General features: G+C 46.0%; 1 protein-coding gene across 1 annotated transcript in view; it reads left to right on the top strand.

Moving 5' to 3' along the window:
• The first annotated feature begins 14500 nt into the window (after positions 1–14500).
• Positions 14501–24324, top strand: part of BCL2L14 (BCL2 like 14) — a 43830-nt gene continuing 34006 nt past the window's right edge. The window contains exon 1 of the mRNA XM_088470606.1: positions 14501–14686. The gene's annotated coding sequence lies outside the window, so the exon portion shown is untranslated. The remainder of the gene's footprint in view (positions 14687–24324) is intronic.

Here is a 24324-nt window from a genome sequence, read left to right as displayed (position 1 = left end):
CAAGCACTGCGACCACTTCAGTGTAAAAATCAACCAGGTGATGTGTACTATGATGCTGCCTGTTAATTATGCATGCCCCAGAAATGGCGTGGAAACACTCTGGCACACCTGCGTCTGCAACTACACTCCTCCATTACTACTGCCCTACCCGTTACCACCCTCAAACGGCCTCTCCGGTCACTCATTCCACTGGGCTGTCTCTGCAGGGCGAGCGAGCACATTCCGATCACTCGTACTAGTTTCTGCACACGCACTGAGAACTATAAGCATGCACACATTAGCGAACATCGCCAGCAATGAGCGGCCGCTTGCTAGCGAGCAGGTCTGATTCAGGTCCAGGGTTCCATGTGATGGCGATCTCAATGGTGTTCTTCCAAGAGTGAAAAACTGAGAGGCCATCTTCTCAGTCGTCAGGATTTTCATTCCGGAGAATAGACCCTTCATCAGGCAGTTTCCCTACAGCTATTCAGAAGGTGCGGCAGACCAGACAGGGATCTCATAGCCTCCTGGCAGTGTCATCAAATTTCTCGGTGCACCTTCAGAACTCGGAATCCAAGTGCAGAGGCGGTAGGGGCTCGGGCAGTGCCTTGGAGGTAAGATCTTGTGTTCCTCTTCCTCCTTTTTCCCTTCTGCGAGTCCTCTAGCGGTTCAAGCGAAAAGTGGCAATGGTTACCCTGGTGACTCCGAATTGACCCTGTTGGGACTGGTTCTTAGATCTCCAACTGCTCCTCGTCAAGGATCCCTGGCTACTACCTCTTCGACTGGACCTCCCATTTTAGGTATTTCGTTACCCAGTCTTACAGCGGCTGCATTTATTGGCGTGGCTGTTGAGGCCGCTATCTTTAGTCGTAGCGGGGTTTATGGATTCTGTGGTTCCCACCGTGTTCTAGACTCGCATGCCATTTATGTCAGTTCATTATCATCAGGTAATCTGATGTGACCTGGTGTACAGGTCTTTTCCCCAAAACTGCTTCTGTTGTCTAGTTTCCTTCTCTTCGTCTTCGGGGCATGGACGCTGGGTTACGCCTTGGTTTTCTCCAGGTTGAGGTCTCTGCATTGTCAATATTTTTCAGCGCCGCCTGGCCTTGTTCCCTCAGATTCTAACTTTTCTTCAAGAAAGTTCTCCGAATACAGCCTCTGTTTGTCCTGCCTACATCTCTGTTGGTTCTGATGTTTCTCCAGGCGTCTCTGTGAAGGCCCTTATTATTTTTTTCTAGTATGTGGAATTGAATCTCCTCTCTCGGAGTCGGTCCTCCTTTTGGTCTATGCTTTAGGCCAGGCGGGAGTTGGGTGTCCTCTCTTGTCGGCCTCCTTCATTTCATTTTTTTCCACGAGGTCTGTGATGATATCAGTGACTTGTTGTCTTCCCTGCCTACAGGAGATTTCAGCCTTCCGCATCACCCACCAGATTGTGTTCCGGTGTGATCGGCTTCCTGTCGTCCCTCTCCTTGGCTGTGGTGCGGGTTCTTCGGCTTTGTGGCCTGTACAGCAGCATTGTGGAAGTCATTTTACCTTGTTGTCTTTTTGGATGCTGCTAACGCGGTTGGCTTGCTTCTACGCAGACAGAGAGCCAGATAGATCCATTTGGCAACCCGACAGGTGTCTGTTTTTCGGTGCCTGTCCTCCGCTGTTTTTCTTTTCCTGCTCATTCCGCTTGTGCGGTGGGTGCTTCTTGGGGGCTGCCTGTCATGGCACCTGGGACGTCCCCAGTGTCTAGATCTCCAGTGTCCCCTGGTGGATGAAAGAGAAAATATGGATTCTACTGGTAAGTACCAAAATCCTTTCTCCGATTCCACAGGGGACACTGGACGCCCTTCCTAGCTCTGCTTTACCTGTCAACTGTGTTTTCATTGTGTAAACTATGTTGTTATGAATACCCTTAAATGGCTAGAGAGAAATAAATAATCGCTGTCCAGGCAATAATTGTGGTTCCAAAGCACAAAAATTCTTATTGCATTGAAAAAAAAAGGTACACGCTTTCATCTAGCACAATTAGCGCAAAGACAATTAAATACAGAATCTACAATACAGCCCAATACATACGCGTGCGCACTGGTCCCAGCATACAGACATCAGTCCAGAAACCTGTGGTCATCCAAAGAGAATGGCTGTATACTAGAACCAGCATGCAAGCTATATACCCTTCCAGAACAAAGAAACTAGTTAACGGACTTCCATTGAGTCTGGCTCGTGGACATTCTGGTACGATGCACTTCATTGGACAGTTCATATAGCATCACTAGGGGTATGTCCCAGTTCCTCAGATGTTGCTTTGTGTGGTTTACCCGCTGAAGAACTGGTTTAAACTAGTAAAAAACACGTCATACATTTTCACATTCTAACCACTATTTTCATATAGTTCATATCTTGCGAACGCATGATGCAATTTCTTTGCTGTCGAACCGGAAATCTGCAAATAAACAGTGATTTAGAATGGTACCAAACATGATATGTCTACTAGCTTATGTACCTTAAATATCTTATACCTTACATTTCACAACATAAGTATTCTCTAATAAAACCTCTAATATTTAGCTTTTAATGTGGAGAAACCTTTTTATAAGTTTTGTTAAGTGTAAGGATATTGCGTAAAGTCGCTAATATGCGTGGTGCGTTTATGTGTAGAGTGCTTTGAAAAACAGCGCAACTGTGGGCTGTGCTTCTTGTACATTTTATGTTTTATTTAATGTGCGTATGGGATATGGTAGGACTTTTGACAATATGCGGTAGCAATGCACGGCGCTAATAATAGCATATAGCATCACATACAATGGTTCATGCTGACGACGCAAGATGGCGTCGTCAGGGGCAACACAAGATGGCATCGCCTGATATTAATTTAAGATCTGGTCACAGCCAATCATCCGGCTTCGACAGTGTGTTTTCTATTCGGCTTTTGCCGTCATTATGATTTGATTCCTTCTCCTCAGTTTATGTCTTCCGCTTCTGCTCTCGTCTCCTCAGGCTCCATTTCCCTATCTGGGGCTTCTGGGGGATAGAGGGGGAGGAGTCACTCATACTTAAAGATTTAAAATATGAGATATGGTAAGAACTTACCTTTGTTATCTCTATTTCTACGAAGTCCATAGGGTTCCACAGGATACCTTGGGGTATAGGTGATGACGTCAGGCATCGGGCACCATAGAGTTAAGTTTTCAGCCTCCCAGGATGCACTAGGGTCCCCCTCCTATACCCGGCCCCCGAGCCAAGGCATCTCAGTTACGTACCAAGCCATAGGCCGGAGGAGGAGAAGGAAGAGAGAGAAAAAAGATCTGGACACACACAAGAATCACATTCTCACCAGAGGGAGACGGAAAAAACGGTGACCAGAGTAAAGCCCATCTGCAGCACAGGTGCGACAGGGCCTGTGGAACCCTATGGACTTCGTAGAAATAGAGATAACAAAGGTAAGTTCTTACCATATCTCATATTTTCTACATCAGGGTCCATAGGGTATCCAGAGGATACCTTGGGGATGTCCCAAAGCAGTATCCTTCAAGGGTGGGGGCGCTCCTGTGCTGAAAGGAGAATCCGCCGCCCGAAGGAAGCATCCTGAGAGGCAAAGGTGTCAAACGCATAATACCTCACAAAGGTATGGACAGAGGACCACGTGGCAGCCTTGCAGATCTGGACTGCCGTTCTTGCAGAAGGCTTCCGAGCTCTTAGCATAGTTCGTACTACAGAGCTGGAAAAACCCCTGGACCTTAACAGCCACACCGTCAAAGACAGCCGAGTCAGGTCCGGGTGAAGACAAGGACCCTGAGACAGTAGGTCCGGTCGTAGCGGCAACCGCAGAGGACTGTCCACGGACAGACCCTGAAGGTCTGAGAACCAGTGCCGCCTGGGCCACACGGGAGCTATCAACAGGAGAGTTCCTCCTTCCTGTTTGAATTTCCGGATTACCCGTGGAAGAAGGGAAAATGGAGGAAAGAGATAAGCAAACCGGAACGTCCACTGGACGGACAGAGCATCCACCAGAGACGCCTTTTCGTCTCTTGTGCGAGACCCGTACACCGGCAACTTGTTGTGCCGGACGCCACGAGGTCGATCTCTGGAAGACCCCACCTGTCCATCAGAAGTTGAAAGACGTCCTGGTGCAGAGACCACTCCCCCGGATGAACGTCCTGGCGACTGAGAAAGTCCGCCTCCCAGTTGAGAACTCCCGGGATGAATACTGCGGATATGGCCAGGAGATTGCGCTCCGCCCAGACCAGGATGGTCAGGATCAATTGCTGCAGAGGTCTGGAGTGAAACTGGGCATATTCCACCATGTCGAATACTGACACCATGGAGCCCAGTAACCTCATCGCCGAGTGTAGAGACACACGGCGACTCTGCAGACAACTGCGCACCCTCAACTGCAAGGCAGAGATCTTTACTCCCATCACAAAGATCCGCTGCTGACTGGAGTCCAATAAGCCTCCGAGGTGCAGAATCCTCTGAGACAGGATTAGGGTGGACCTGCCAGTTTATCAACCAGCCGTGCCGTTGCAGTACCGCAATCGTCAGATCCAAGTGGCGTAGAAGGAGCTCTGGAGACCCTGCTACCAACAAAAGGTCGTCTAGGTACGGCAACATGCGGACTCCCTGCAGCCGCAGGAACGCCGCCATGACCGCCATAACCTTGGTGAACACCTGTGGTGCTGTCGCCAGGCCAAAAGGTAATGCCCGGAACTGAAAGTGATCGTTGCGGATTGCAAACGAATAGGGACATGCAGGTAAGCGTCCTGTATGTCCAACGACACCATGTAATCCCCAGGTTCCAGCGCCAGGATGATGGACCGTAGGGTCTCCATCCGAAACCGCGGCACCCGCAAGGACTTGTTGAGTGCCTTGAGGTTGAGAATCGGACGGTACGACCCATTGGGTTTCTGCACCAAAAATAGATTGGAATAGAAACCCTGGGCCCTATGGGAGAATGGAACAGGCACTATTACTCAAGCCTTGATACATAGTGTGCAAAACCTTCCGCAGTTCCATGGCTTTGTTCTGGTCTAAGGGAAGACCCGTGGTGAAGAATCAGGATGGGGGCCTGTGCCGAAAGGAGAGGGTATACCCATGAGAAACCACCTCGTGAACCCCAGTGTCTGTCGTAGTTGCTGACCAATACTGGGCGAACTGCAGTAGGCGGCCTCCCACTTTTGGATCCCCCAAAGGGAGGCCCGGACCATCAGGCCGCAGGCTTGTCATCAGCCTTAGGGGCCGGACATCTGGTACTCCAGGCCTGTTTTCTGGGCTTGGTTGATTTCTTGGGGCCAGCCTGTCAGGGAAAGGACTGTGCTTTAGGCCTACCCTGGGCCCTATAAGGCCGAAAGGACGACGTACCTGAACTGGACCGCAGCAGACGGGAGACATGCAGACTTGGCTGCCGCCAACGTTGCCACAATTTTGTCCAGATCCGGACCAAAGAGGACTTCTCCATTAAAGGGCAAAGCTTCCAATCCCTTTTTGGAATCAGCGTCCGCCTTCCAGGATCGCAACCATAAGGTGCAACGAGCAGCAACAGCTGCCGAAGAAATCTGAGATGTGAGGGTACTAATATCCAAGGCCGCTTCATTGATGTAAGTGGCCGAATCTCGAAGGTTGCCTACCAACTCGGACTGTTCAGCCGAACAGTCGGAATCCAAAGTCGCCTCCAAACTATCCGCCCAGTGTTCCATAGCTCTGGCTACCCAACATACGGCCATAGCCGGTCTGGATGCCCCCCGCGAGGGTATAAATGGACTTTAAGCAGATTTCCACCTTACGGTTCGTAGCATCCTTCAAGGAGGACATGGAGGGCATGGGCAATGTGGCACTTCGGACTAGGCGTGTCACATGAGAATCCACCTGAGGCGGGGATTCTCACTTCGAAAAATAATTGTCCGCAAACAGATAAGCCACCGCTAAACGTCTTTGAGGCTGATAACGTTTACCAGGATGTTTCCACGCCTCCTCTAATTGGTCTACTAACTGACCCGAAAGAGGAAACACTGTGGCGTCACCCTTAATATCCGTGAAAAAGACATATTTGGACTTTGACACCGGAGGATCAATAGCTAAAGCTGTGCGGACTGCCCGAATAAGGCCAGGAATATAAACCTTGGACCTAGCGTCCGACTCTTTAGTACGGAGAGGTTCTTGGTCAGAAAGATCCAGAATCTCCCCATCATCGGACGTCACGTCGTCATCCTCATAAGGAGCGGACAGAGACGCCACCGACCGCTTGTGAGGCCGCAACACAGACTCCCCTTGTAACACGTCCGACAAATGCTGTACAGAACTTGTCAGTGAATTAACCCACGCAGGCTCCTGAGAGACCTGAGGAGGGGAAATAGGGAGACTGTGGGGTACCATCAATTGTCTCGGGAAACCCTGCATGGGTGACGACACCACTGACTGCTGGGACAATCCCATCTGCAAGAACGCAGGTTGCAGAGCTAACTGGCCCACTAGGGTTGTAAGCGCTTTGGCGAAACAAGCCCAGGGCGGTTCCTGTACCGGAGCCGTGACAGTAATTGGTCGCGCCAATAAAAAACACTGTCGACATAGCCCCTCCGCGTTACCTTCCCCCTCCGCTATAGGTACCTTGCACGTAGTACACAGAAGCTGGAGAGGAAAATCACTCAGACATGATGGTAAGTATGTGACCCCTCTCACTGATACTCGTTAGTATAGTGGGAGAACCGCCCTGCAATCACCGCACCGCAAGGGCTTTAGCAGAAGAAGAGCAGGGACAGTGAAATGGCTGACAGTAGAAAGTGAAAGTACAGGCAGCAGACGCCAGCAGCAGTCACATACAATGTAAAGAAATCAATCCCTGCACTATCAGCGCTGATCCTCAACTACGCAGACACAGAGCCTGGTAGGACACAGCGCTGCATACACAGACCAGTTCCAACGGAGGAGAGGTATGCCGGGGGACCCAGACCACGATGCCACCGATCAGCAGCTTCCAGCAGCGTTCACCATGCTTCCATAAAGATGGCCACCAAGGAGCAGAGAGGAGGCCGGCCTGGGGAAGGAGCGCTGCCACGGGGCCAATCGGCAGTGCAGAGAGGGCTGTGTGTAGCGGGGAGGCACCGGCTGTGTACAGGGAAGGCGCGCTCCCCTGGCATGCAATTAACCCCCGGGGACGCCGCAGTGCTACCGCTCAGCTGCGGTCCGCTGTCCCAGGGGGGTAGTGGAAGCGCAGGTTGACTTCCTGGCTCCACGCTGCAGCCAGTCCCCAGGGAGCCCCCTGCCTGGTGACTCTGGACCATGTGTCAGCGGGGACCCACCGCAGGACCCCGCTGCTTACCTGCTGCCCCCTTGAATCCGGCCATGGTCCCAAACATCTGGGGTCACCTCTGTGACCCCAGATGTTTACCAGCATCCCGGATCGGTACCGGCGTTCTGGTACCGGCGGGGGTGTAGGGAAGACAGCATGGACGTCAGCATTGACTGTCCATGCTGTACCTCCAGATGGGCAGCCACAGCTGCCTTGAAGAAAACTTCAGAGCCCCCCTCTAAACATGTGCTCCGACTCCGAGCTGGGCACCAACGAAACTGAGATGCCTTGGCTCGGGGGCGGGGTATAGGAGGGGGGACCCTAGTGCATCCTGGGAGGCTGAAAACTTAACTCCATGGTGCCCGATGCCTGATGTCATCACCTATACCCCAAGGTATCCTGTGGATACCCTGTGGACCCTGATGTAGAAAGTGCCAACTCCTCTCATCCACCAGTCTATACTCCAGTGTCTAGATCTCCAGTGTCCCCTGTGGAATCGGAGAAAGGGATTTTACTGGTAAGTACCAAAATCCTGTTTTTGGCATCCGCCTTTGGCGTGCACTGTCCCTATATTGAACAATTGTACGGGGGGGTGGGTAACCAATTCTCTTACTGGCACAGGGCACCAAAATGTCTGGTTACAGCTCTGACAAAACCAAGCATCTCTGTTAATCCCAATACCCCCCCCTCCCCGTGCAAATAATGAGCTCTTTTGTGGATTGAAATAATGAAAGGAGATCATAAAAGAATAAACAATTGTTTTGATACAAATGTATAAATGAGGGGTTTATACCTTGTCGACAGGATGAACAGAGGCAGCTAAACGAGTGTGTTGACTCATACAGGGCTCTCAATAATGGTTTTGGGATGAAGCTTCTTAAAAGGATCTACCAGACCCTGTGTGATTTTTAGTGGGCAGTAGGGGCTGATGTTACACTTCTGTTACTAAATCACCTTTGTGAATTGATCACACACATCTCCCTTTGCAGGGATTATACTTGTTATTAGCAGGTGACCCTGGACTGGTAATTTACCTGTAACGGTAGCACTTAGGCTGGGTACACACTTGCGGTATATCGTTCGTCGATCAAATCATCGCTATATCAGCAAGTGCATCGGCGGGCGTGTACAACCGATATTGCAGGGCCCACTGACAGACATAACAACTGGGCGGGCTAATTTAAACGCCCGTCCAGTTGTGACGCCAGGCCAGGCATAACGAGCGGCCGATTGGTAAGTGTGTATAGCTTACACATCGGCCGCTCGGACAGCGGATCGATCTGCTGAACGACCCGTCGTTTAAGTGTGTACCCAGCATTAGACGTAATGCACTCTGCTACTTGCTCATTAGGGATATTAATACTATTCAAATTTACCCTTGATACTTTCATGACCAAACCGAGATTGTCTTTTATATTTCTCACGGTGTGGAAGCGATCGGTGCATACTTGTGATTTGCAAACATCTCTCTCTTGTCCGTTTATACTGACAAAATGAAATTAAAATAGTAAAGGAAAAACTATTATTTTCTAATCATTTTATTACGATACAGCTGGTGCCCCCCCCCAGAATAAACCAACCCACGTCTATCCACCATAACACACACCACCACGCGGATTACTTAATTATCTGTACTTTATAGTTTTTGGGGTATTGGGTGCAAGTTGCAACCCCAGACTTTCTTGAGACGACCAGGTTCTTGCTCAGAGCAGTCAGTGACCCCTATTTTCAGCAGCAATCCAAAGGATGACAACACCGGACTAACGCAAATGATACCGTTTGCGCACGGTAGTTTGTAAGGAAAGTTTACATTTGTTAAATAAAATGGATTTACTTTTCGAACTCCCTGTTATTGACTTTAAACGTCACGATAAATGATTTATTATGGCTGATTTAGTAGGAGACATTGGTATGATGTAATGCTTCTTTATAACAATATTTCTCCTAGTTTTTGGACAGTAAATAAGGACTTGGAGGGGCAGAGGTCACCTGGGGCTGGGTTTTGCCTGTCGTTGCAGACATTGCATTGTGTAGTGTGCCAGGGGCGGCGGAAGAACCTTCAGTAAATACTGGAGACAAAACAAACTTCAGTCTATTAATGTGTTTCTTGTAAACACGACAGTTCCCAGAAGAATCTGCCAGCAAATGACACCTGGTTCTTATCCAGTGCAAAGTGTGATTGCAGAGTACAGACTGCGGGTGGCAGCATTGTCCCAAACATAGACTAAGTATATAGCATTATACAGTAATGTATAAGAATACAGTATCTCATAATTGCATAGTAGATTATCACAGGCCCTGATTCAGAGCCGCTCGCTATATGCGGTCGTTCGTTCTAAAACAAGGGGTGGCTATTCAAATTAACCGTTTGCTAATTGCGGACTGTTCACGCCTCTAAGTCTGAACGAGCGAGCAAAACTTGCGGTTGAAATTTTGAAAAATACGCCCCCTGGCCGCTCGCATCCTACGTCATGTCCGCTATTTATTAGATTAATCAAGCACATCAAACAGCATATGAACTGCTCGCTATTCTTGTGGTTGGTTTTTTCAACCGCTATTTTGTGAGCAGTTCGGGGTAAAAAAAAAACAAGTGACGTGGTCAGTGACGCTGCTGTATTAATTATGCACGCCCTTAAAACACCCGTTTTGACCTTTAAGCACGCCTGCGATCTAATTCCACACCCCCGTTTTCAAGCACCTTCCCCTGTTACCACCCACATACGCCTCCTTCTGTCACTCAAAATAGCAGGTACTCGCTATATAGCGAACAAACGATTTTCGGCCGCACTGACTGGTTCGCGCATGCCTATTACAATCCGTACGCATGCGCAGATGTGCGAACATCGGTCAGAACGAACGAGCGGCCGCTTACGAGCGGCTCTGAATGAGGCCCATAGTACAGTGAAGGCTTATAGTACAATATAAACAGAACATTATATAGTAGTAGCAGGGAATATAGTAAAAACATACTAGTATATAATAACACAGTATGTGGTAACGATATCCTGTCAACAGGTTCTGAGGTCAACAATCAATATGTGTACATATGTTTCCATCACCATGGTTAATATATCAACATGTTTTTTGTTGATTTTTAAGGTTAGGCTAGGTATGGGGTTAGATTTAGGGTTAGGCTAGGTATGGGGTTAGATTTAGGGTTAGGCTAGGTATGGGGTTAGATTTAGGGTTAGGCTAGGTATGGGGTTAGATTTAGGGTTAGGCTAGGTATGGGGTTAGATTTAGGGTTAGGCTAGGTATGGGGTTAGATTTAGGGTTAGGCTAGGTATGGGGTTAGATTTAGGGTTAGGCTAGGTATGGGGTTAGATTTAGGGTTAGGCTAGGTATGGGGTTAGATTTAGGGTTAGGCTAGGTATGGGGTTAGATTTAAGGTTAGGCTAGGTATGGGGTTAGATTTAAGGTTAGGCTAGGTATGGGGTTAGATTTAGGGTTAGGCTAGGTATGGGGTTAGGCTAGGTATGGGGTTAGATTTAGGGTTAGGCTAGGTATGGGGTTAGATTTAGGGTTAGGCTAGGTATGGGGTTAGATTTAGGGTTAGGCTAGGTATGGGGTTAGATTTAGGGTTAGGCTAGGTATGGGGTTAGCTTTAGGGTTAGGCTAGGTATGGGGTTAGATTTAGGGTTAGGCTAGGTATGGGGTTAGATTTAGGGTTAGGCTAGGTATGGGGTTAGATTTAGGGTTAGGCTAGGTATGGGGTTAGCTTTAGGGTTAGGCTAGGTATGGGGTTTAGATTTAGGGTTAGGTTAGGTATAGGGTTAGGCTACGTATACGGTTAGGGGTTAGTCTAGGTATAGGGTTAGATTTAGGGTTAGGCTAGGTTTAGGGCTAGGGGTTAGATTTAGGGTTAGGCTAGGTATAGGTTTGATTTTGCATTAGGCTAGGTATAGGGTTAGGCTAGGTATAGGGTTAGATTTAGCATTAGGCTAGGTATAGGGTTAGATTTAGCGTTAGGCTAGGTATAGGATTAGGGGTTAGGCTAGGTATAGGGTTAGATTTAGGGTTAGGTTAGGTATAGGGTTAGATTTAGGGTTAGGCTAGGTATAGGGTTAGATTTAGGGTTAGGCTGGATAATAGGTTAGGTTTAGCCTTAGGCTAGGTATATGGTTAGATTTAGGGTTAGGCTGGATAATAGGTTAGGTTTAGCGTTAGGCTAGGTATATGGTTATTTCTGTGAAGTAATAACACAGACTCGCTTATGACACAGTGGACACCTATGGGGTTGGGGGTGGGGAATAGGCTGCAAAATGCTAAACTGGGAAGAGTTACACCTCAGTACCACGAGCCAATGAAGCGAAAACCGCTCGTAGACGGTAAATCTCTAACCACTACCCAGCAGTCCTGATCTGATCCAGAGTAAACAGCCTGTGAAATCAGCCTTTGTCGGCAGGACACAGGTTCTGTAGGGGCTACTCACTACCAGGACTAAGCCGCTCTAAGTGCCGGTGATAACAGCGAGACTGCCTAATACTGTGCACAGTCGACACAAGTTGATTCTGCTAGGAGCGCAGTTTGCGAAAACGCCGACAGTTGGCCGATTGTTGCGTTCTGTGCATGCTTACCCATCACAGTGCACGGGCGCGAACCAGCCGCTACGAGCGGGACTGCAATCGCAGAGGCTACGCAGACCCATAGCAGAGTGACTGACAGGAAGTACCATTAGGGGGTGGTGACGGGAGGGTGGTCGGGCGAACACAGGCGTGCCAGTGCATGGGCATGCATAAATTACATACGCAGCCCGAGGTCTCATAGCGTGCCCTGCAGTTAGCAATTTCTAGTGAGGCCTGACCTTGTGCAAGTGTGTGTATGGGTCCGATGGTTACGCGATTGTACTGATGGTTTCGCTATTCTGCTACGTGTTACGGATGTGCGGATGGTAAAGTGGGCGGCCTTATCTGGTGCTGAGATTGCATTGCGATCGCAGTGGGGTGGCTTGCTATCGCAGTTGAACTGCGTGTTGCCGCACTATAGCGATCCGCAGTGAATCATGCCCACGGTCAGTAAGTGGTAATAGAAGTGGTGAGTGATAGCAAGTTACTGACATCTAGAACAACGCATCAATTTACACCCTAAGACACGATGAGGTGACTGTACTATATATGTATCTAGGTAACGGCGCTGCTGCTGCGCTGTGCTGCGTGCGGGGACTGGACGGCAGGTAAACTACTTCATATACATAGTAATATATACAGTGACGGTACGGCTCCAGCCAAGCATGCGCTGCACCGGTGGCGGGGAGGCAGCTCGCTGCTGAAGCGAGTCCAGTCGGTGCCTGTGTTACACCCAGCTGAGCCAGGCAGCGAGGACTCGGAGCAGAGAGAGAGAGAGAGAGACAGCTGACACAGAGGCCCTGATTCCGAGCCGGTCGCTCTGACAGAGCGCTTGCTCTGAATCAGGGCCAGACTTTTTTTTTTTTATTATTATTTTAGAACGGCCTCCTGGCCGCTCGTATAGCTGTGGGTGACCACCCACAGCTATAGCGAGCGGGCAGGAAGATGGTCGCAATGGTCAAGACCATCACGACCATCGGGCTTGCGGCGAGACCCTTGTGGTAGGGTCTCGTTGCCGCAAGCCCCACACAGATTTCGGCTCTAACAGAGCCGAAATCTCTCCCACTGACATCCCTCGTGATGTCAGTGGGGCCGCCCCCAAACGGAGGCGTTCACATGGGAACGCCTCCGTTTGGGCAACCACTACCCCGGCCCGCCCACCAAAGGGGGCGTACTGTCACTCAACATCGACAGCACGCCCCCTTTGGTACGAGACCTGGAGCGACGGATTGCCAGTCGCTATGCGGGTCTCGCGCATGCGCACTGGCCCACCATCGACCCGGTTGCGAGCGCACAGCGCTTGCGACTGGTTTAGAAACAGGCCCAGTGTCAGTGCAGCATCCAGGACCCAACAGCACAGAGCTCAGCAACATATAGGCCGGGATGTACTAAACGTGAAAAAGCCGTAAAACCCCAAAAAATTCAGTTTTCGGGGCCTTTACCGCTTTCCCCAAATGTACTAAGCACGGGAATGCGATGCATTGCGGTGCTTTGTCCCGATGGGGTGGAGTTACCCAATAAAAGCCTATGGGTTTCTATTTGTGGCGCTTCCCTTCCGATCGGATCATTCCCGCGAGCCCCTGCCCATAATATCCTATACTGTAAAGTGCTGCTGCAACTACTGCAGGGCGAGGGCTGCACACTGATTGGCTATCTGAGACAGTGAGAGCCAATCAGACCCATCAAAATGCCCTGTTGCCTAGCAGCAGCCTAGAGAGGGGAGGGAGGGACTGAGGGTCACATCTTTGAGATAGTGAGAGCCAATCAGCAGGGGCCTAGAGAGCCGCGCCGGTCCCGGGCTTATAAACACCCAGCTGTGACACCCCAGCTTATAAACACCCAGCTGTGACGCCCCAGCTTATAAACACCCAGCTGTAACACCACAGCTTATAAACACCCAGCTGTGGCACCGCAGCTTATAAACACCCAGCTGTGACACCCCAGCTTATAAACACCCAGCTGTGACACCCCAGCTTATAAACACCCAGCTGTGACGCCCCAGCTTATAAACACCCAGCTGTGACACCCCAGCTTATAAACACCCAGCTGTGACACCCCAGCTTATAAACACCCAGCTGTGACACCCCAGCTTATAAACACCCAGCTGTGGCACCGCAGCTTATAAACACCCAGCTGTGACGCCCCAGCTTATAAACACCCAGCTGTTGCACCGCAGCTTATAAACACCCAGCTGTGACACCCCAGCTTATAAACAGCCGGCTGTGACTCTGCACTCAACACTGTGGGCCCGATTCAGAGCCGCTCGCAAGCGACTCGATGGTTCCCCACTGCGCAGGCGCCGCGTCCGGCGTGGGCGTGCTCGAGCCCCGCTGAGCGACTGAAGTTCAGTCGCTGCAGGGCTCGCAACAAGACGTGGCGGCTGTCGATGTTGATTGACAGTTCGCCCCGTTTTGTGGGCGGGTAGGGGGGGGGGGTGGCCGGACAAACGCAGGCGTTCCCTTAGGAACGCCCTTGGCGTTTGTAGGTGGGGTTACTGACATCACTAGCGATGTCAGTAGGGTCTGAGTCAGTGCCTGTGCACCATGCTGACGGCGATCCAGGATTTCCCCCTGTGAGTGTGAAAGATTTTGGTGAAGCAACAACGCTGACTCACTACCTTCTGACCCAACAGACGCCCACAGGGTGTGGTGTCAGCCTACAAATTGTGAAACTGACAGATCACACACTAGAGCTGTGAGGAGTCAGTGGAGCTGTTAGTGTTCTTGAGAGTTAAACCTTTGTGATACGACGCTGCGATTTCCGACTCCTCACTCATATCCTGTGAGACCATTTGAATCCAAATACTTGGAGAAGAAACTTTTGCAGCTGTCTCCTATCTCTCAGAGGCGCTGAGGGAGCACCGTGTACACAGGTAATGTGCAGCGAGACTTCCTGCTCATGGACTGTGGTGACAGATCAGGGAGTAAACACTATAGGGAGTGATCTGTAAAATGCTAGTTACACAGAGTTGGGATTGTCTAGGACGGTGCTTCCCCTCGGGAGTCGGGACACACTGACCGTGCATGTTTTCCAGGTCTCCTCCCAAAGTCACAAGTGAAATAATTGCCACCAGTGGATCTTTTAAAATGTGTCAGTCTAAAAATGAGTACGCCTGTGCTCCAGCAAGGAGATATGGAAAACATGCACTGTTAGGGCGCCCCGAGGACTGGAGTTGAGGAGCACTGGTCTGGGAGACAACAGGCGGCCTTTGTATATTGTCACAGCGTCGGGGCTTGTACTTCAGTGAGGACGTCTCAGCACTTTACAACCATCTGTCAGACATAAAATATCTTGGGTATATAAAATAGGTCTGGTAACAAGCGGTTTCTTTACTCTCCACTTTTACTAAACGGTTGGTGGAGTTATAATTGCTTAGTACTGTATTATATACAATATACGAGCGCCTGGGACTTGGGGTATTCTGGATAACAGGATAGGAGCACCGCGCCTAAAGCACCTCTAAATATTATCCCTATTTTCTCAAGTTGTGCCTGACAGCCAGTTATGTACAAGATCTTGTAGCAGAGCTCCACATAGTGACTAGTGCAGGGTAACGTGTACATAACTCATCACTTGTGCAGGACACAACCAAGAAGTGCAGCAATAATTCACTTTATTCCCCCATTTGGAAAAATGGTTTCCAGTAAGAAATTGTGTGCGTGTGCATGTCTGTGTGCGTGTGCATGTCTGTGTGCGTGTGCATGACACAAGAGAGAAAAGAGATCATGTGTGTGTGCGTGTCTGTGTGCATGGTACAAGGTAGATAAGAGATCATGTGTGTGCACGTGTGTATGTGCGTGCATGTCTGTGTACGTGTGTATGTGCGTGTGTGTGCACGTGTGTATACGTGTGTACGTGCGTGTGGATGTGCGTGCATGTGTGTGTGTGTGTGTGTGCACATGTGTATGCATGTCTGTGTGTGTGTACGTGTATGTGCGTGTACGCGTACGTGTGTATGTGCGTGCATGTCTGTCTTTGAGCGTGCGTGTGCATGACACAAGGTAGATAATATTCTACCTGGTTTACAGGAATTTCTTATCACCATGTTTATTGCACTGTTTGGGTATTTTATATAGTGCTGTGTACATTCAAATTTTCTGTCCACATTTACACAGTCACTAATCATTTACAGTCCCTGACAAATGTCCTGTTTTTAAACTGTGCAAAGCAACTTTTCCGCTTTATTCAGGAAACATCTCAGTTCTTACGTGTATGGTGTAAAAAGTATTAAAATCACGTCCAGTGGTCAGATCATACTGAGGGTGTAGTGTCCTCAGTCTGTATAGGGTATATAATACATGTATTATCATCATGTCCAGTGGTCAGATCATACTGAGGGTGTAGTGTCCTCAGTCTGTATAGGGTATAATACATGTATTATATAATCATGTCCAGTGGTCAGATCATGCTGAGGGTGTAGTGTCCTAAGTCTGTATAGGGTATATAATACATGTATTATCATCATGTCCAGTGGTCAGATCATACTGAGGGTGTAGTGTCCTCAGTCTGTATAGGGTATAATACATGTATTATATAATCATGTCCAGTGGTCAGATCATACTGAGAGTGTAGTGTCCTAAGTCTGTATAGGGTATTATACATGTATTATCATTACGTCCAGTGGTCAGATCATACTGAGGGTGTAGTGTCCTCAGTCTGTATAGGGTATAATACATGTATTATATAATCATGTCCAGTGGTCAGATCATACTGAGGGAGTAGTGTCCTCAGTCTGTATAGGGTATAATACATGTATTATCATCACGTCCAGTGGTCAGATCATACTGAGGGTGTAGTGTCCTAAGTCTGTATAGGGTATAATACATGTATTATATAATCATGTCCAGTGGTCAGATCATACTGAGGGTGTAGTGTCCTCAGTCTGTATAGGGTATAATACATGTATTATATAATCATGTCCAGTGGTCAGATCATACTGAGGGTGTAGTGTCCTCAGTCTGTATAGGGTATAATACATGTATTATCATCACGTCCAGTGGTCAGATCATACTGAGGGTGTAGTGTCCTAAGTCTGTATAGGGTATAATACATGTATTATCATCACGTCCAGTGGTCAGATCATACTGAGGGTGTAGTGTCCTCAGTCTGTATAGGGTATAATACATGTATTATCATCACGTCCAGTGGTCAGATCATACTGAGGGTGTAGTGTCCTCAGTCTGTATAGGGTATAATACATATATTATATAATCACATCCAGTGGTCAGATCATACTGAGGGTGTAGTGTCCTCAGTCTGTATAGGGTATAATACATGTATTATCATCATGTCCAGTGGTCAGATCATACTGAGGGTGTAGTGTCCTAAGTCTGTATAGGGTATAATACATGTATTATCATCATGTCCAGTGGTCAGATCATACTGAGGGTGTAGTGTCCTAAGTCTGTATAGGGTATAATACATATATTATATAATCACATCCAGTGGTCAGATCATACTGAGGGTGTAGTGTCCTCAGTCTGTATAGGGTATAATACATGTATTATCATCATGTCCAGTGGTCAGATCATACTGAGGGTGTAGTGTCCTAAGTCTGTATAGGGTATAATACATATATTATATAATCACGTCCAGTGGTCAGATCATACTGAGGGTGTAGTGTCCTAAGTCTGTATAGGGTATAATACATGTATTATATAATCATGCCCAGTGGTCAGATCATACTGAGGGTGTAGTGTCCTCAGTCTGTATAGGGTATAATACATGTATTATCATCACGTCCAGTGGTCAGATCATACTGAGGGTGTAGTGTCCTAAGTCTGTATAGGGTATAATACATGTATTATCATCACGTCCAGTGGTCAGATCATACTGAGGGTGTAGTGTCCTCAGTCTGTATAGGGTATAATACATGTATTATCATCATGTCCAGTGGTCAGATCATACTGAGGGTGTAGTGTCCTAAGTCTGTATAGGGTATAATACATATATTATATAATCACGTCCAGTGGTCAGATCATACTGAGGGTGTAGTGTCCTAAGTCTGTATAGGGTATAATACATGTATTATATAATCATGTCCAGTGGTCAGATCATACTGAGGGTGTAGTGTCCTAAGTCTGTATAGGGTATAATACATGTATTATATAATCATGTCCAGTGGTCAGATCATACTGAGGTGTAGTGTCCTAAGTCTGTATAGGGTATAATACATGTATTATCATCATGTCCAGTGGTCAGATCATGCTGAGGGTGTAGTGTCCTCAGTCTGTATAGGGTATAATACATGTATTATATAATCATGTCCAGTGGTCAGATCATACTGAGGGAGTAGTGTCCTAAGTCTGTATAGGGTATAATACATGTATTATATAATCATGTCCAGTGGTCAGATCATACTGAGGGTGTAGTGTCCTAAGTCTGTATAGGGTATAATACATGTATTATCGTCACGTCCAGTGGTCAGATCATACTGAGGGTGTAGTGTCCTCAGTCTGTATAGGGTATAATACATGTATTATCGTCACGTCCAGTGGTCAGATCATACTGAGGGTGTAGTGTCCTAAGTCTGTATAGGGTATAATACATGTATTATATAATCATGTCCAGTGGTCAGATCATACTGAGGGTGTAGTGTCCTAAGTCTGTATAGGGTATAATACATATATTATATAATCATGTCCAGTGGTCAGATCATACTGAGGGTGTAGTGTCCTAAGTCTGTATAGGGTATAATACATGTATTATATAATCATGCCCAGTGGTCAGATCATACTGAGGGTGTAGTGTCCTAAGTCTGTATAGGGTATTATACATGTATTATCATTACGTCCAGTGGTCAGATCATACTGAGGGTGTAGTGTCCTCAGTCTGTATAGGGTATAATACATGTATTATATAATCATGCCCAGTGGTCAGATCATACTGAGGGTGTAGTGTCCTCAGTCTGTATAGGGTATAATACATGTATTATATAATCATGCCCAGTGGTCAGATCATACTGAGGGTGTAGTGTCCTAAGTCTGTATAGGGTATTATACATGTATTATCATTACGTCCAGTGGTCAGATCATACTGAGGTGTAGTGTCCTAAGTCTGTATAGGGTATAATACATGTATTATCATCATGTCCAGTGGTCAGATCATACTGAGGGTGTAGTGTCCTCAGTCTGTATAGGGTATAATACATGTATTATATAATCATGCCCAGTGGTCAGATCATACTGAGGGTGTAGTGTCCTAAGTCTGTATAGGGTATAATACATGTATTATATAATCATGTCCAGTGGTCAGATCATACTGAGGGTGTAGTGTCCTAAGTCTGTATAGGGTATAATACATGTATTATCATCATGTCCAGTGGTCAGATCATACTGAGGGTGTAGTGTCCTAAGTCTGTATAGGGTATAATACATGTATTATCGTCACGTCCAGTGGTCAGATCATACTGAGGGTGTAGTGTCCTAAGTCTGTATAGGGTATAATACATGTATTATCATCATGTCCAGTGGTCAGATCATACTGAGGGTTTAGTGTCCTCAGTCTGTATAGGGTATAATACATGTATTATCATCACGTCCAGTGGTCAGATCATACTGAGGGTGTAGTGTCCTAAGTGTTTATAGGGTATAATACATGTATTATATATTCATGTCCAGTGGTCAGATCATACTGAGGGTGTAGCGTCCTAAGTCTGTATAGGGTATAATACATGTATTATATAATCATGTCCAGTGGTCAGATCATACTGAGGGTGTAGTGTCCTAAGTCTGTATAGGGTATAATACATGTATTATCATCACGTCCAGTGGTCAGATCATACTGAGGGTGTAGTGTCCTAAGTCTGTATAGGGTATAATACATGTATTATATAATCATGCCCAGTGGTCAGATCATACTGAGGGTGTAGTGTCCTAAGTCTGTATAGGGTATTATACATGTATTATCATTACGTCCAGTGGTCAGATCATACTGAGGGTGTAGTGTCCTCAGTCTGTATAGGGTATAATACATGTATTATATAATCATGCCCAGTGGTCAGATCATACTGAGGGTGTAGTGTCCTAAGTCTGTATAGGGTATTATACATGTATTATCATTACGTCCAGTGGTCAGATCATACTGAGGTGTAGTGTCCTAAGTCTGTATAGGGTATAATACATGTATTATCATCATGTCCAGTGGTCAGATCATACTGAGGGTGTAGTGTCCTCAGTCTGTATAGGGTATAATACATGTATTATATAATCATGCCCAGTGGTCAGATCATACTGAGGGTGTAGTGTCCTCAGTCTGTATAGGGTATAATACATGTATTATATAATCATGCCCAGTGGTCAGATCATACTGAGGGTGTAGTGTCCTAAGTCTGTATAGGGTATAATACATGTATTATATAATCATGTCCAGTGGTCAGATCATACTGAGAGTGTAGTGTCCTAAGTCTGTATAGGGTATTATACATGTATTATCATTACGTCCAGTGGTCAGATCATACTGAGGGTGTAGTGTCCTCAGTCTGTATAGGGTATAATACATGTATTATATAATCATGTCCAGTGGTCAGATCATACTGAGGGAGTAGTGTCCTCAGTCTGTATAGGGTATAATACATGTATTATCATCACGTCCAGTGGTCAGATCATACTGAGGGTGTAGTGTCCTAAGTCTGTATAGGGTATAATACATGTATTATATAATCATGTCCAGTGGTCAGATCATACTGAGGGTGTAGTGTCCTCAGTCTGTATAGGGTATAATACATGTATTATATAATCATGTCCAGTGGTCAGATCATACTGAGGGTGTAGTGTCCTCAGTCTGTATAGGGTATAATACATGTATTATCATCACGTCCAGTGGTCAGATCATACTGAGGGTGTAGTGTCCTAAGTCTGTATAGGGTATAATACATGTATTATCATCACGTCCAGTGGTCAGATCATACTGAGGGTGTAGTGTCCTCAGTCTGTATAGGGTATAATACATGTATTATCATCACGTCCAGTGGTCAGATCATACTGAGGGTGTAGTGTCCTCAGTCTGTATAGGGTATAATACATATATTATATAATCACATCCAGTGGTCAGATCATACTGAGGGTGTAGTGTCCTCAGTCTGTATAGGGTATAATACATGTATTATCATCATGTCCAGTGGTCAGATCATACTGAGGGTGTAGTGTCCTAAGTCTGTATAGGGTATAATACATATATTATATAATCACGTCCAGTGGTCAGATCATACTGAGGGTGTAGTGTCCTAAGTCTGTATAGGGTATAATACATGTATTATATAATCATGTCCAGTGGTCAGATCATACTGAGGGTGTAGTGTCCTCAGTCTGTATAGGGTATAATACATGTATTATCATCACGTCCAGTGGTCAGATCATACTGAGGGTGTAGTGTCCTAAGTCTGTATAGGGTATAATACATGTATTATCATCACGTCCAGTGGTCAGATCATACTGAGGGTGTAGTGTCCTCAGTCTGTATAGGGTATAATACATGTATTATCATCATGTCCAGTGGTCAGATCATACTGAGGGTGTAGTGTCCTAAGTCTGTATAGGGTATAATACATATATTATATAATCACGTCCAGTGGTCAGATCATACTGAGGGTGTAGTGTCCTAAGTCTGTATAGGGTATAATACATGTATTATATAATCATGTCCAGTGGTCAGATCATACTGAGGGTGTAGTGTCCTAAGTCTGTATAGGGTATAATACATGTATTATATAATCATGTCCAGTGGTCAGATCATACTGAGGGTGTAGTGTCCCAAGTCTGTATAGGGTATAATACATGTATTATATAATCATGTCCAGTGGTCAGATCATACTGAGGGTGTAGTGTCCTCAGTCTGTATAGGGTATAATACATGTATTATATAATCATGTCCAGTGGTCAGATCATACTGAGGGAGTAGTGTCCTAAGTCTGTATAGGGTATAATACATGTATTATATAATCATGTCCAGTGGTCAGATCATACTGAGGGTGTAATGTCCTATGTCTGTATAGGGTATAATACATGTATTATATAATCATGTCCAGTGGTCAGATCATACTGAGGGAGTAGTGTCCTAAGTCTGTATAGGGTATAATACATGTATTATATAATCATGTCCAGTGGTCAGATCATACTGAGGGTGTAGTGTCCTAAGTCTGTATAGGGTATAATACATGTATTATCGTCACGTCCAGTGGTCAGATCATACTGAGGGTGTAGTGTCCTCAGTCTGTATAGGGTATAATACATGTATTATCGTCACGTCCAGTGGTCAGATCATACTGAGGGTGTAGTGTCCTAAGTCTGTATAGGGTATAATACATGTATTATATAATCATGTCCAGTGGTCAGATCATACTGAGGGTGTAGTGTCCTAAGTCTGTATAGGGTATAATACATATATTATATAATCATGTCCAGTGGTCAGATCATACTGAGGGTGTAGTGTCCTAAGTCTGTATAGGGTATAATACATGTATTATATAATCACGTCCAGTGGTCAGATCATACTGAGGGTGTAGTGTCCTAAGTCTGTATAGGGTATAATACATGTATGATCATCATCTCCAGTGGTCAGATCATACTGAGGGTGTAGTGTCCTAAGTCTGTATAGGGTATAATACATGTATTATCATCACGTCCAGTGGTCAGATCATACTGAGGGTGTAGTGTCCTAAGTCTGTATAGGGTATAATACATGTATTATCATCATGTCCAGTGGTCAGATCATACTGAGGGTGTAGTGTCCTCAGTCTGTATAGGGTATAATACATGTATTATCATCACGTCCAGTGGTCAGATCATACTGAGGGTGTAGTGTCCTAAGTGTTTATAGGGTATAATACATGTATTATATAATCATGTCCAGTGGTCAGATCATACTGAGGGTGTAGTGTCCTAAGTCTGTATAGGGTATAATACATGTATTATCATCACGTCCAGTGGTCAGATCATACTGAGGGTGTAGTGTCCTAAGTCTGTATAGGGTATAATACATGTATTATATAATCATGCCCAGTGGTCAGATCATACTGAGGGTGTAGTGTCCTAAGTCTGTATAGGGTATTATACATGTATTATCATTACGTCCAGTGGTCAGATCATACTGAGGGTGTAGTGTCCTCAGTCTGTATAGGGTATAATACATGTATTATATAATCATGCCCAGTGGTCAGATCATACTGAGGGTGTAGTGTCCTAAGTCTGTATAGGGTATTATACATGTATTATCATTACGTCCAGTGGTCAGATCATACTGAGGTGTAGTGTCCTAAGTCTGTATAGGGTATAATACATGTATTATCATCATGTCCAGTGGTCAGATCATACTGAGGGTGTAGTGTCCTCAGTCTGTATAGGGTATAATACATGTATTATATAATCATGCCCAGTGGTCAGATCATACTGAGGGTGTAGTGTCCTAAGTCTGTATAGGGTATAATACATGTATTATATAATCATGTCCAGTGGTCAGATCATACTGAGGGTGTAGTGTCCTAAGTCTGTATAGGGTATAATACATGTATTATCATCATGTCCAGTGGTCAGATCATACTGAGGGTGTAGTGTCCTAAGTCTGTATAGGGTATAATACATGTATTATCGTCACGTCCAGTGGTCAGATCATACTGAGGGTGTAGTGTCCTAAGTCTGTATAGGGTATAATACATGTATTATCATCATGTCCAGTGGTCAGATCATACTGAGGGTGTAGTGTCCTCAGTCTGTATAGGGTATAATACATGTATTATCATCACGTCCAGTGGTCAGATCATACTGAGGGTGTAGTGTCCTAAGTGTTTATAGGGTATAATACATGTATTATATATTCATGTCCAGTGGTCAGATCATACTGAGGGTGTAGCGTCCTAAGTCTGTATAGGGTATAATACATGTATTATCATCACGTCCAGTGGTCAGATCATACTGAGGGTGTAGTGTCCTAAGTCTGTATAGGGTATAATACATGTATTATATAATCATGCCCAGTGGTCAGATCATACTGAGGGTGTAGTGTCCTAAGTCTGTATAGGGTATTATACATGTATTATCATTACGTCCAGTGGTCAGATCATACTGAGGGTGTAGTGTCCTCAGTCTGTATAGGGTATAATACATGTATTATATAATCATGTCCAGTGGTCAGATCATACTGAGGGTGTAGTGTCCCAAGTCTGTATAGGTTATAATACATGTATTATATAATCATGTCCAGTGGTCAGATCATACTGAGGGTGTAGTGTCCTCAGTCTGTATAGGGTATAATACATGTATTATATAATCATGTCCAGTGGTCAGATCATACTGAGGGAGTAGTGTCCTAAGTCTGTATAGGGTATAATACATGTATTATATAATCATGTCCAGTGGTCAGATCATACTGAGGGTGTAATGTCCTATGTCTGTATAGGGTATAATACATGTATTATATAATCATGTCCAGTGGTCAGATCATACTGAGGGAGTAGTGTCCTAAGTCTGTATAGGGTATAATACATGTATTATATAATCATGTCCAGTGGTCAGATCA

The sequence above is a fragment of the Taudactylus pleione genome, unplaced genomic scaffold (genome assembly GCF_031769625.1).
Source record: "Taudactylus pleione unplaced genomic scaffold, aTauple2 ptg000101l, whole genome shotgun sequence".
Lineage (NCBI taxonomy): Eukaryota > Metazoa > Chordata > Amphibia > Anura > Myobatrachidae > Taudactylus > Taudactylus pleione.
Note: the sequence above shows the minus strand (reverse complement) of the source record. Positions and strands in the feature narration are given on the sequence as shown.